The following is a 13068-nucleotide window of genomic DNA, read 5'->3' on the forward strand; positions in this document are numbered from 1 at the left end:
TGTTTTGAAATCGAACTTACCCTTCAAAGCCCTAATGAAATGCCACCATCCCTGCAGAGCTGCACTGCGACCCAGCCCACCTCTGAGCAGCCACGCCTCCCCTTCGAACCTCCACTTCAATGCCCAGCACGCATTACAATGTTTTGTTATAAAACTAGATTCTGTCTCATGCCTTTTTCTATTCTTAGTGCCCGGCAGAGTTCAAGGCACACGGAAGGTCCCGCTTAATGAGGCGAGGACTGTAAGAACTTATCTATTAAAAACAAAAGACAACATCCCAGTGTCGGCAAAAAAATTTTGTTTTTCCTGATTACTCTGCCATTCTAAAATATGCGGAACTTAGCCATAAAAGAAGTTGAAACAGATAGCTCCACCTACTCACAGGATGGAAGGAAGAAAACCAGAGTAGTAAACAGTGTTACATCATCCATTCCATACATATACATACAGAGCCTCACAGTTCAGGGGCCACAGCGGACCCTTGTCATCCCTGACGCAGGCATGTCTCCATCCCTTTTAGAAAAGCAACGCAGTGCATTCCTACTGCACGTGTAGTCCCTTTGTGTAAAGATCCCCACTCCCTTCACTGAACTGACTTGACTAAGTCAGCCCCAGAGCCCAAGGCAGCCAGGCCCACCAGACCAGGGGCCACAGTACCCCCATACCGAGGCGTTCCCGCACCAAACAGCCCGGGCTTCTCCCAGATAGTTGGAATGTGAATGAAACACATCAGGCAAGCAATGTAGTTCTGAAACCAGGAAACGGACAGAGAGAGACCGTGGCAGGGAAAGACCACGAGGAAGAAGGGAGAGAAGGAAGGAAGGAGGTGGCAGGTGGGAGAAGACAGAAAGGCGGGCAGAAGTCTGGTCTCACAGGAAGAGACGGGCCGTGCGCTGGAAGGGTCGCGTCTGCGTGGGAACCCCCGCGGGCGCATGTGATCCTGAAGAGCGGAAACCAGCGCTCCAGTCGCACGCGTGTCCTGCGAGGATGCGGGCCACTCTCCTATTTTACCTCGTTGCCCTGGGCCCCTCCCTCCGGTGCAGTGTGAGCATAATTCTGCTCCTGCTGGCTTAGTCTGGTAACACCGAAATCCGAACCTGCACACGGGTCGGCTCGTCAGACTTTCCGAATCTGTAAGGGGCACAGAGGGTGCTTCCAAATTCTAGGTTAACAGGGACAACTGGATGGTCGCTATGGAAGAGCAGGGATTCCAGAACCCTGGCCCGAGCTGGGCGAAACCACAGCAACCAGGCAGAGTACAGTAACCTTCTGCTCCTCCCTGGGGGAGACCCACCCTGCACTTCATCAGCCCGCACGTGGGGTATTTTCTACATCAGCACGTCAGGCTGCATTGACAAATGTACGCTAAGAGAAAGTAACAGGCGATGTACCTGTAGGGGTTTTTCCCTCCCTTTCTACTTGCAGACTGCTAAGAGCAGAGAAGAAGAGACAGAACTGGGAAGGGAGACACGGGAAGTGTGAAATAAGCCTGCAGGCTCCTTTTGAGGGAAGCGGTCCCTTTCCGTTGCCGGGCACCTTACTCTGTATCTCACGCTCCTGGGCCCCAGGTGCTCAGTCCCATCCAAGACCACCAGGGCAGGCAGCAAAGCAGGCACCGAAGGGGACACGGCATTCAGCTCAGCAGCCAGCACTGACGCCGCGGGTTGCCGCCTTCCCAACGGGTGGCCTCTCGGGGCTGAAAGCCCGTGGGCCGCAGGTGTTTATCTGCAACAGGAATCACTTCCCATTCGCGTGAGCCCTGCTTATTTTGAGGCATGATTATCCAGGCTTTCATCTGCTATAAATAGCCTCATGTTTTCAGGACAGGAAGACTCATGAGGCTGGCGACCAAGGCCGTGCACATGGTGGTCAAATGGCCTTGGTTCTACCCGGAGGCTCAGAAGCTGATCAAGGAGCTTGAACGTGATCATAAGAAGCAGCAACATGCAGAATGAAAGGTCTGCTTACTGTGAAACTAGGCACTTAGGCATCTTGGACCGTCCCTGTCCTTCACCGGGACAAGCCTCCCTGGGGCCAGGAGCCGCTCTGGGACAGTCATCAGAAAGGCGCACACATAAGACCCGGGAGGACACTCCATGCTCAGCTCTCCGCACGGCCACAAGCAACCATGGAAGCCCAGGAGGAGGCAGAGGTGAAGGACGCACGTAGGGACCCACATTCCCGGTCCCCAGGGAAACACAGATGGCGTTTATTTACATGATCTAAATACATCCTCCCACTGAGTTCCCTAATCTCCTATTTCCTTCCTGCAGCTTTTAAACCAAGGGGAGGTCTTCCTTACACTTCTCTCGGGCGCCTCTGGGCTATACTTGGCCTCAAGGTTTGCTTGACCACGTGGTGTATAAAAACGTCTGAATTTGAATGGCACCGTATGGGCAGGCTCTGAAGTCAGGCGGTACCATGCCTTCCTTCCCAAGGCCTCATCCCTGCAGGGACCCTAAAATTCCACTCCCGGGGGTTCCTGTGGGCATGGGCAGGGGTCCTCCCTTTACTGCGCCTTTGAAGGCCCAGAGCCGGGGGCGGGAAGTTGGCTTCTGCCCGGCAATCGCATTCCCTGCTACCTGTGTGCCTTACGGAGGTCACAAGGGGGAGGAAAGGCGGTCTTTCTTCTCTGCCCCTCAAGGCTGAATAAAGACCAATTCAGCAATCTTACCTACTTCCAGTCCCGAAACAAATCTCCCACTCAGGGTCAGGCAAAGGGCTCTCACTCGGCCCTGATCGCCACCTCCTGGGAACAGGAGCCCCAGCCCAGCCCTGCTGAGGTCCCCACGGAGGTCGGCCACTGGCCCTCTGGCAAAGTCACGTGTTAGCCCCGTGTGACTGCCACAGTGCGGGCGGTGAGTAGATAATGGATTTAAGCCACTTTACAAAACATACTTGTGGGAAAAATGAAGCATTTGGATTCCGTACAGGAGCCTTCAGGTATCTGCTTTTATTTCAGGAGGACGGCTTCTCTGACGGCCAGACCCTCGGATCAGTGCTCTGGGGCAGAGAAGAGTAATTCTGAGGTGCGCTTGGTGCTCCCCGCTGAGGGAGGCTGGGCTGGAAGCTGTGAACAGACACCCCGCGGGGCTCGTTTGGGCACACAGCTGTCAGAACAACTCAATATCCAGAGATAAATAGGGAGTGAGATCCCCACTGCATACTGTACAGCAAGGCACCATCTTTGTAAGTTATGGGGCCATATTCTGTGTTTTATCAGGTACCCTCCATTTTAATATGTCATGTAACAGAATATGTAATTTGGCATTTTGTGTAGTAAATAGTAAAGTAAATGCTTATGTGGTTTATTGGGGCAAGTAAACTCAGAATAAAGTATCACGATAATATTATAATATGACAATGCCATCAGTCTACAGGAGAAATTTCTCTAAGGAGCGCAGAATTCTGAATGCACGAAGGCCGGTATTATTATAGAGAAAAGCAAATATTCATTATTCGCTTAGGAGAGGAAAGGTACACTCCTTTAACAAGTTTAAAAGAGGGGACAGACTATCCCTTGTCTTCTAGGTCAGCACCCCACTGCCCCCCACCATCCCTTGCACCTCTCACTCAGACACACTCCTGGACAGCCCATGGGCTCTTCCCCACCCGCCCTCTGCCACTCACACTGCCTTTCTCTACCTCCCCGCTTGCACTCAGTCTCCTCTCCTGCCCGCCACACCTGCGCTCCCGCCACACCTGCTCTCCTGCCACACCTGCCCTCCCGCCACACCTGCCCTCCTGCCACACCTGCCCTCCCGCCACACCTGCCCTCCCGCCACACCTGCCAGCCACACCTGCCCTCCCGCCACACCTGCCCTCCCGCCACACCTGCCAGCCACACCTGCCCTCCCGCCACACCTGCCAGCCACACCTGCCAGCCACACCTGCCCTCCTGCCACACCTGCCAGCCACACCTGCCCGCCACACCTGCCCTCCCGCCACACCTTCCCACCACACCTGCCCTCCCACCACACCTGCCAGCCACACCTGCCCTCCTGCCACACCTGCCCGACTGCCACACCTGCCCGCCACACCTGCCAGCCACACCTGCCAGCCACACCTGCCCTCCTGCCACACCTGCCCGCCTACCACACCTGCCTGCCACACCTGCCCTCCCGCCACACCTGCCCTCCCGCCACACCTGCCAGCCACACCTGCCCTCCCGCCACACCTGCCTGCCACACCTGCCCTCCCGCCACACCTGCCTGCCACACCTGCCCTCCTGCCACACCTGCCAGCCACACCTGCCCTCCATGGGACTGTGTTCAGCCGCTAGACACATCCTGAGATGCTTCTCTGCATTCACACGAAATGTATAGGTTCCTGTCACCATCTCTTCTCCAGGGACCTCCTCACCCGTCTCCCCACCTCCACTCTCTCTTTCCATCTCAGTCTCGCTTCCAGCTAGTCTGGGACCCCAGGGCCAGAGGGGCCTCTGGGAAGCATAACCGCATCCTCATCAGCGAGGTGCGCCCCTGCAAAGCCGGCGTCACTAACCGTGGCCCGGAAAGCCCTTTACGCCCAGTTTCTAAGCTGATGGCCTCTATCCGCTTCTCCTCTCTCGTTGAGCTTATGCTCCGGCCAATGAACACACTTCGACAAACCATTTTGTTTCGCACAAAACACGGGAGAGGCGAGACCAGTAGCTTTGGAGATAACACACCCACTCAAGCCGGCCTCTTCCATTGGCCGGGTAGGAACACGGAGAAGGACACCTCCCTGCGCGCGCTTCCCTCCGCTGTAAAACGAGGATGGTAAAGCTGACCTGGCAGTACCGTTTCAGCCGTCAGTGAGGGAACACCGTCACCTTCAGCGAGTGGGAGGTGTTAGAAACGCAGACGCTCACGGCGCAGGGAAGGAGGGGGAGCGCTCAGGGGTCCGCAAGTCCAGGAGACCGTTTAACCGCTGTTAGATCAGCGATTCCAGTAATAAAAGGAAGGCACTCGTATGTCAACAGGAACACAAACCTCCTTCTCTATTGATTATCGATACCATTGATGACTGAGAGAGCTCATTGCAGTCACTGTTTACTGCTCTCTCGATAAACGCTGTACCCTGGTCTAACTGACCCCAAATGTGCCACGTGACAGCGCCGAGTTTAAGTCGCCCGACCGCACCCCGGGCCAGGCGGCTCTGCCCGCGGCTCTCCCCGGCCCAGGGCACCAGGCCGGCCAGGCTGCAGCCGCCCCGCCCGCCGCCAAGCTGCCCGCAGTGCTGGGGGCGACTCCCACCCCTGCCTCCGAGTGGTTCACAGGCTCCTTTGGGAAAACGATATTTTGATTCTGAACAGAAGGAAATTGTTCCTAGTCTTTTTAAAAAATTCACATTTTACTCAATTTTTTTCCCAACTAAAAAAAAAGTTTTAGATTCAAAAGTTTCTCAAAAGGTGTCTTAAAATTTTACATCGATAAAAATAAGTAAAAGAGAATAAGCCTCAAGTCTTATTGAGAATGGCAGGTGTTCCATTTAACACTGGGAAAATCAATTTCTGTAAATTACTCCTTTAATCCACTAATTACACTTTGATTTTAAAAATATGCCCCCAAAGATGCAGTATATATATTAATATTTGGTAACTATTTCCTGGTGACTTTCAAGCATTACATATCTTCCTGACTGAAGTTCTAGTTTTGTGTGTTTTTAAAACTCTACAGATATTTTTTAAATCTGCAAATAAATGATACTTTAAGTATTTTCACCTAATGTTATGTTGTCTGTGTTCCTGCCACAAAATGAAAACACCAGGAATCCCACCAGTGCTTTTGAGAAGTAGGCTCTCTTCCTGCCCAGCCCTCCAGCAAGTCTTCTTCACCCCTAAGCCTGCAGGTGTTCTCTGTGCTTCTAGAACACGGTAGCTCTCACCATCATGGGACCCATGAGGCTCTTCTGACTCTCTCATGTCTGGGTATGCTCCTCCCCAGTCTGTCTCTGTAATGTGCATGCATGTGTGTGCGTGTGTGTATGTATGTGTGTGCATGTGTGTATATGTGCATATGTGTGTGCATGTGTATGTATGTGTGTATGTGCATATGTATGTGCATGTGTGTGCATGTGTGTGCATGTGTGTGTGCGTGCATGTGTGTGTGTGTGAGAGAGGGCAGATAAAAGACAGAGAAAGATGCAAAAAGAATGATTGTCAGCTTATTCTGAGCCGCCAATCAAAACCTACACTATGACTCTCTAGTGTTAAAGTCGATCTAAACCTGATGTGTGAAATAACACTTGCCACTTAGCAGGCATGTGCTAGATGAAGTGACCCTTCCATTAATGTGGAATATGTAAATGTGGTGGTATTATATTCAATTATTTATTTAGGAAGAAGTCAAAATGGCTTTTCCTCCGTGTCTGTAATTTAAAATGTAATTGAAAAGGCCCCTGTGCATGCGTGCTGATGGAGAGGGGTCCACTCGTGCACTTGTGATTTACACACAGACATTACCATCTTGGTGTGCACAGCTTAAAATACGCACAAAAGGAGCGGGGAGTAAGCGGATGTGGTAAGCGAAATGAAATAAACACTTATAAGAAGTACATAAAAAGCAACAAGAATTGGAAATCCAGGAATCCAGAGCTAAGAAAATAAAGAAAAACTTTTTTTATGCATTTAGTTCCCAACCTAGTCTTTCCTGGAAGGTTGTGATCATTTTTTATGCTGAGGGTTATGGTTCTGAACTAAAGCTTTAGCTTTTTCCTTAGTGATATTTCTTGAGCTTGGTTTATGAACACAAATCCTCTCATTTTATTGTGAGAAGCTGGTATAAACGTGACTGGGATTCCGAGAAATTGAGACAATATTTGCTCCTGTGCTCCTATCGACAGAGTAAGAAGGAAATAATATCAACGGTCTAATGTGCCTATAATCTCCCCCCCAGAGAGAGAGAGAGACAGAGAGACCGAGAGAGAGATGGAGAGAGATGTTCTGTACATCTTCAAATAATCCCCAAGCTCACGAGCCAAGGTGTACACTTCAAAGCCCAGGGCCTGAACTGAAGACAAAATTTAAGTCAGCAGCTGCTTTGTCATGACAGCGCCACAGGCGTGGCCTCTGAAGCTGTGCTCCGTGTGACCCTGGGATGCTGCTGCTTAGTGTCACTGCCAAGAAAGCCCAGAAGGAGTCAGCCATGAACCCGCAGTGGCAGGAAAGTGACTCATCAGGACCGGTCCTTGGCTTCCTCGAAGCGCACATTCGTCCCTCCAGCAAGTCCTGAGTTTGGGCCTCGTCCCCGCCAGACCCTTCGCGTGCTGGGGACACAGCAGCACGTGACAGACAGACAGACAGACGGTCAGTGCAGGAGATGGAGTCCACAGCACAAGAGTATGACTCTATATTACATTCCCCATAAGACAGAGGAGTTAGTAGTTAGTCACCTGATCCCCGTGACAGAGGGGCTACTCCCAGAGCTGCTCGGGGGACTGGGTGGTGACGAACAGGGTTTCAGCGTGAGGGCTGCAGGAGCTCAGGGCCAGGCGCAGGCAGGCCTCCTGGACAAGCCTCCTCAGAACGCTGTCCGAGAGCCATGTCCCCGTTCCCTGCTGCTCAGGCTCAGGTTCACAAGCCGCCTGGCATGAGCAAAGCTCTAGGAGTCGTTTCTGCTTCCTCTCGCGAATGACGATGACGAATCCCAATAGTGTCTCTGCTGCTGAGCAAGGCCGGAGGGCCCACTGAGAACAGGGGCGTGAATGCATGGCTGCCTCCACGTGGCACGCAGAGAGGCTCCGGGGCCGCTGCTCAGAGCCTGTCCCTACCGCGGTCATGACCCGAGATCCAAAGGTGACACCTGAGCACGGAGATCGTCTGTGAACATGAGGCGCACGTCCGAGGAGCTGCTGCACCCTGGGCACTGTACACGGGCCATCGCACTCTGCGTCCAGCTCTGTCCCCCGGCAAAGGGCACTGCACGTGCCCAGAGGGCCCTGCTCCCTCCCGCTGGAATGGCAGCACCCAGCACCGCACCCGACACCAGATGCGCCCAGATTAAGGTGCAGCAGGAAGATGGAGGGAGGACCCGAGACTTAACAATGCTGAAAGGCTCACCCGCCAGCAGCCCCAAGTCCCCAGAAGCAAGGCGCACAGGTCATGGCCCCATACTCTCTCTTCCCGGAACCCTAAATGCCCGGTACCCACCTGCTAACATTATAGTTTTAAAGTTTCTTCTGCCAAACACCCTGCCCTCGGTACTTAGACTCCCATGGAAACAAGGAGGAAGTAAGACGCTGAGTCTCCCCACTCTTCCCTTACGTCGGACAGGTTCTTGTCTGCTAAGCTCCGGCTCTCCTGTGTTTGGGGCCGCCTGTGCCCCTCAGTGAGGCGGCTGTGCCCGGAGCTGGGAGGGTCCCGCGAAGGTCAGGGACCTGGCCCACAAGGGACAACCGGGGTACAGCTCGTCAGTTGCTTCAGATGCCAGCAGAGGAGGGGTGACAAGGACCCACAGCAGAGAGCAAGGACACGCAAGCTGGGGAGGGAGGGAGGCCTGCGGTCCCTGAGCAGCACCAGCACGTGGGCAAACACCTGGCCCGTGTTCACCCAGCAACGGGGGGTCGCCGGTCAGAGCCCCTGCCGGGAGCACGGTGTCTCTGAGAAGCTAATGGGAAGACAAACGAACAGCTAAAGCTCTGGGCATTGGCACGATTTTAAAAATAAGTAAATAAAAAGATGCGCACATATACATATTTTGCATTCCCTCTACCCAGCCTAAAAGCTGTGCTATGATTCATTTTGATCCTCAGTAACTACTTGATATTTACTGTGCATCGCAGCCGATATTTGGCAAAAGGACGCTCACTGGAGTCTGACAAGTGTATAAACTAGATATTACTATTCGCAGTTTTAAAACGAGGAAGCAGAACTTCGGAGGAGATCAGAGGCGTATCCGATGTCCCGCTCACACGCGGTAAAGCTGGGATTCACACCCCGGCCCAAGGGATTCCTGAGCCTCTCCCGCCGCTCGGTCCAAACCAAAGTTAGCTTCTGAGCCTCCCGCGGGTAGTGCTGGGAAAGCGGCCCAGGCCCGGCCGGACGGCACTGGCTCCGTGATGGAATTCGGCCCTTCTGTCTGACATCCGCTAGTCACACAAGCAGCCTGCAGACTGCACAAGAAGTCAGCTCCATGCCACTGTGTGCACGTCATGGGGCTGGGACACAGCGGTCCCAGCAATGTTCTCGCCCTTTTTTGATTAATGTTGCCAACGTTCTGTTGACAAAATCAGACGACTGCACCCTGTGGACTCACGAGGGGCCGGCGGCGTCTGGCCCGGGGCCGTGAGAGCGCACAGCAGGGACCTATGCCGGACACAGAGCTGGCGGACGGGAGGCAGAAGCCAGGGACCCGGGCTGAGCCTGTGTTGGCTGAGACTAGCACCGTCCCCCAAGGGGACACTGATGGGGCCGCTTCTTTACTCTGTAAAGAGAATGGCAGTCAGTATCATCCAAGGGTCAAGGCAATTCTTTTTCTCTTCTTTTTCTCTAAGGGTTACTTTGTTAGGCGCATTCTAACTCAGCGTTGGCCCAAGGCAGACTACATTCACCTGTTGTTCTCAGGTGCCGCGACTTTGGGGACCCACGGTGCTCTGGGGGAAGAGCAACACTATCAGTAACCTGATGATGCTGGGGTCACGGGAGAGCTGCAGAATGGGGAGCAGCCCCGTCTCCCAGGGCCACGGCTCTCATCCGTGGGCACAACCCTTTCACCTCGCGCTGGCCTGCGTAACCTGGCTCCAGATCTTCCTTTCCCTCACCTGAGGACATGTTCTCATTGCTTTTAGAGCGAGAGGAAGGGGGAGAGGAAAACTTGGATGAGAGAGAGGAGCATCGATCGGTTGCCTCCTGTACGCGCTCCGACCGGGAATCAAACCTTTCTGTGTACGGCACGGCGCTCCAGCCATCTGAGCCACACCAGCCAGGGCCTGACTCCAAACCTTAATCATTGCTCTTTGCTTTGACAATTGCTTCTTTAAAAAATGAATCTATCACTTCCAATGGAGGGGGAACAAAAGCAAGCATCTGCTCGCACCTCAAATTCTGAAAATCTCATTTACGTTTGCCCATCCCGATGTTCCGACCTTCACTGAGGCCAGGGCTTGGTTACATCACTGCGCCGCTGTGGCTCTTTTCCTATGAGATTAGTATGATTTGACTATTTATAAAATGACTCTCAAGAGTAAAAGCGTAATGCTTTTTATGGTACATATAGTATAAAAATACAGCACAAAGACAATTCTATAAAAACAGAGGTCAAGAAAAGAAACTTGGGGGAAGAAGAAATAAAACCGCGTAGATTTTTCTCAACGTAAGTCAAATATTGGGTAAGCACCATGGGTACCTTCTTTTGATTTTAAGTGTTTAATTTATTAATTCCTTTTATAAAATTCTGTTAGAATTCCAAGGATGTTTTGGTAAAAATTCACGGTTAACTCGTGTAAAACTGTTTCAGACAGGCGTGGGCTCAGAACTAGAAAGATGTGACTGGGTATTTCATGCTCTCGGCGTCCAAAGCTGCATCATGCTCAGAGCCAATAGCAGAACTTTACCACATTTAATCTGGGACACACATTTATTTTACTGAAAATAGTTTCATGACCCCAGAAACATCATAAACTATCATTTTTTACTCCTAGAAAACGGCTAATAATTAGCTTGGCTACTACTTAGGAAAGTATCCTTTCAAAAACACTTTTTAAAAGCATCTTATTACAAAAGTTTAATATACTGATAACTCAAGTTAAAGGATATTGGTTGCTCACTAAGCCGTATGTAGTCTTCAGATAGGACTAAATGGCCATTTTGATAATGTATATCCAAAGAGATATGAAACAAAATTTACTTGGAAACTTTTTAAAATTTTTCTACATAGTCAATATAGTATTAAAAGGCATATTTTTAAATTTAGTTGTTAGCAAAATCGCTACATATTTTCATAAGTTTCCAATTTATATTGTTTACCTACATTTTAGTAACATAAAATCATGCTGAAATATCCTATTTCTCCATGTTAATAACATTTTTATGTATCTGTTGACCAAAAGTTGTAGATTCTTCAGGACACTGTAGGCTTTATTTTGCACTGATAGTTACTGGGTCATGGGATCTAACTCAGGGTTGAAATGCACTCACTTACACTCCCCCCGAGACCTACCCTCACCCACTCCCATAGTTCCCCAGGCCCCAGAAGCACTCCATTCCCTTATCCAAAGCAAAGGTGCTGGATGTTGATAGGATTCAAAAATAGCTGCTGAGATGTGACTACTTCAGCTGAAGACTGCCAGGGGTTCATCTGAATTTCCAATCCCCTGAAATTAAGCTCCAAATGGGGGCATTGTCCAGGGACATTTCTCGGCTATAGGCTCTCTGCTACTTCTGACAACGTGTACCAAGTTATTTTTAGTCTTATACGAAGAAGTGCATAGAGGTTCAATTCATAAAACAGCAAATTTGGCCTTCTACATTGTGGAAGCAAATGTAATAAGTACATTAAATAAGCTGATACTGTTGTTATTGCAAATGTCAAGTTCATTACAGCAGATGTTTCAACTGACGATCACTACCCATTAAAATCAAACAACCGACATGCCTTGAACTCAACTCACCATTTGATTTAATGTGTCAACTTCAATGCTCCAGAAAGTCCATCAGAACTGTCTTCTGTGAGTTGTCATAGGATTGTGATGTAACAAAGAGTCACATTTAGATTCTTATCACCTGCTAATCATGCTTATTAAATGTGAATGCTGAGTTAGTAAGTGACATGGTTTGAGGCTATAAAACACACTGTAAAATATTTCTCCCATTTTGTGAATATTGCTGGAGGAATTATTTTAATGTCAAAAAATCGATGACATACCTATTGAGAAAAAATATTCAAAATTGGAAATGAGATAAAAATGATTAAGTGATCTATTAATATCATGCTAGATCATATGCCCACAGTATGGGGGGGGGGGGCGGCAGCCAAAATAAACAGAATCATCTTCTAGAGGGCGGACCCCTTGGAGTACAGGCTTCCCTTGCTGGGTCAGTGTCCTAGGAACCTGTCTGTATCAGGGCACCAGCTGGCGTTGTTGTGAGAGGCTGCGTTCGGCTTCAGTGAATTTTTTTGAAAAGTTTTTCGATGCATTTGCCCGTTTCATGATGGGAGATTTATGAGTGCACCTGTCCATACTGCACTGAGTGTTCAGCAGTTTTTTACCCAAAATGGCCTGATCCCCATGCCCCACCCTCCCTTTTCACCCGATCTCACCCAGAGAGACTTTCTTTTGTTTCCCTGGATGAAAAAAGTCCTCAAAGGGAAACACTGTGCCCATGTAGAGGAGGTGACACAAAAAACGGCAGAAGCACTGAAAGGCATCAAAGTCGACAAGTTCAAACACTGTTTTGAGCCGTGGAAAAAAGTCTCAATAGGTGCGTTACATCAAACGGAGAGTTCTTTAAAGGTGACTAAAGTTTAAACATGTAAGAATAAATTCACAATTTTTATAAGTAAATTTCATTTTGGGGGGGGGCCCACCTTGTACGTTCTCTGGCTCTCTAGGAAAATGCAATTTTGTTAGATTTATTATGTTTTTTTATTCATTAGAGCCCAGACATTTTACACCTTAAAATTAAAATTAGGGTTCCTATTTAAAAAGTGATAAAGTGAGATGGCTCAGGTTTTTCTCAGGTTGAAAAGATAATGCAAAGTTACAGTTTTATTACTCTGTAGGATATCAGCCTGTGGGTATCTATAACTATCACCATTATTTTAACATTCCTCTCTGATCGCTGACTGTATACAGTTTCTATTTTCCTATCCTTTCTTTGAGCTAATTTCGTCATTCTGTTGATTCTTTCATTAATTATATAACTGATGTTACAAAAATGTATATAGTTTTCCACTAGAAAGATATCAAATACTAATCAAGGGATTGGGGAGAAATAACTAATAAGGCCAAGTTGCAACCATTCTCAGAAAAGGGTCATGTGCAAATCTCCCTGAAAGTACCTATATTGAGAAAATAAAGCTTACGTAAATTCTTAGTTGAAAATAAAATTGTTGAAAGAATGCCTGTCAGAAGTTGTACCCGTAACTA

The 13068-nt window shown here is 49.6% G+C and overlaps 1 protein-coding gene across 1 annotated transcript in view; it reads right to left on the reverse strand.

Annotated features, from left to right (window-relative positions):
• The window catches only part of PRKN (parkin RBR E3 ubiquitin protein ligase), a 920988-nt gene that overhangs the window by 699285 nt on the left and 208635 nt on the right, over window positions 1–13068 (reverse strand). The gene's annotated exons all lie outside the window — the stretch shown is intronic.

The sequence above is a fragment of the Furipterus horrens genome, unplaced genomic scaffold (genome assembly GCF_987537825.1).
Source record: "Furipterus horrens unplaced genomic scaffold, mFurHor1.1.pri manual_scaffold_6, whole genome shotgun sequence".
In the NCBI taxonomy this organism is placed as follows: domain Eukaryota; kingdom Metazoa; phylum Chordata; class Mammalia; order Chiroptera; family Furipteridae; genus Furipterus; species Furipterus horrens.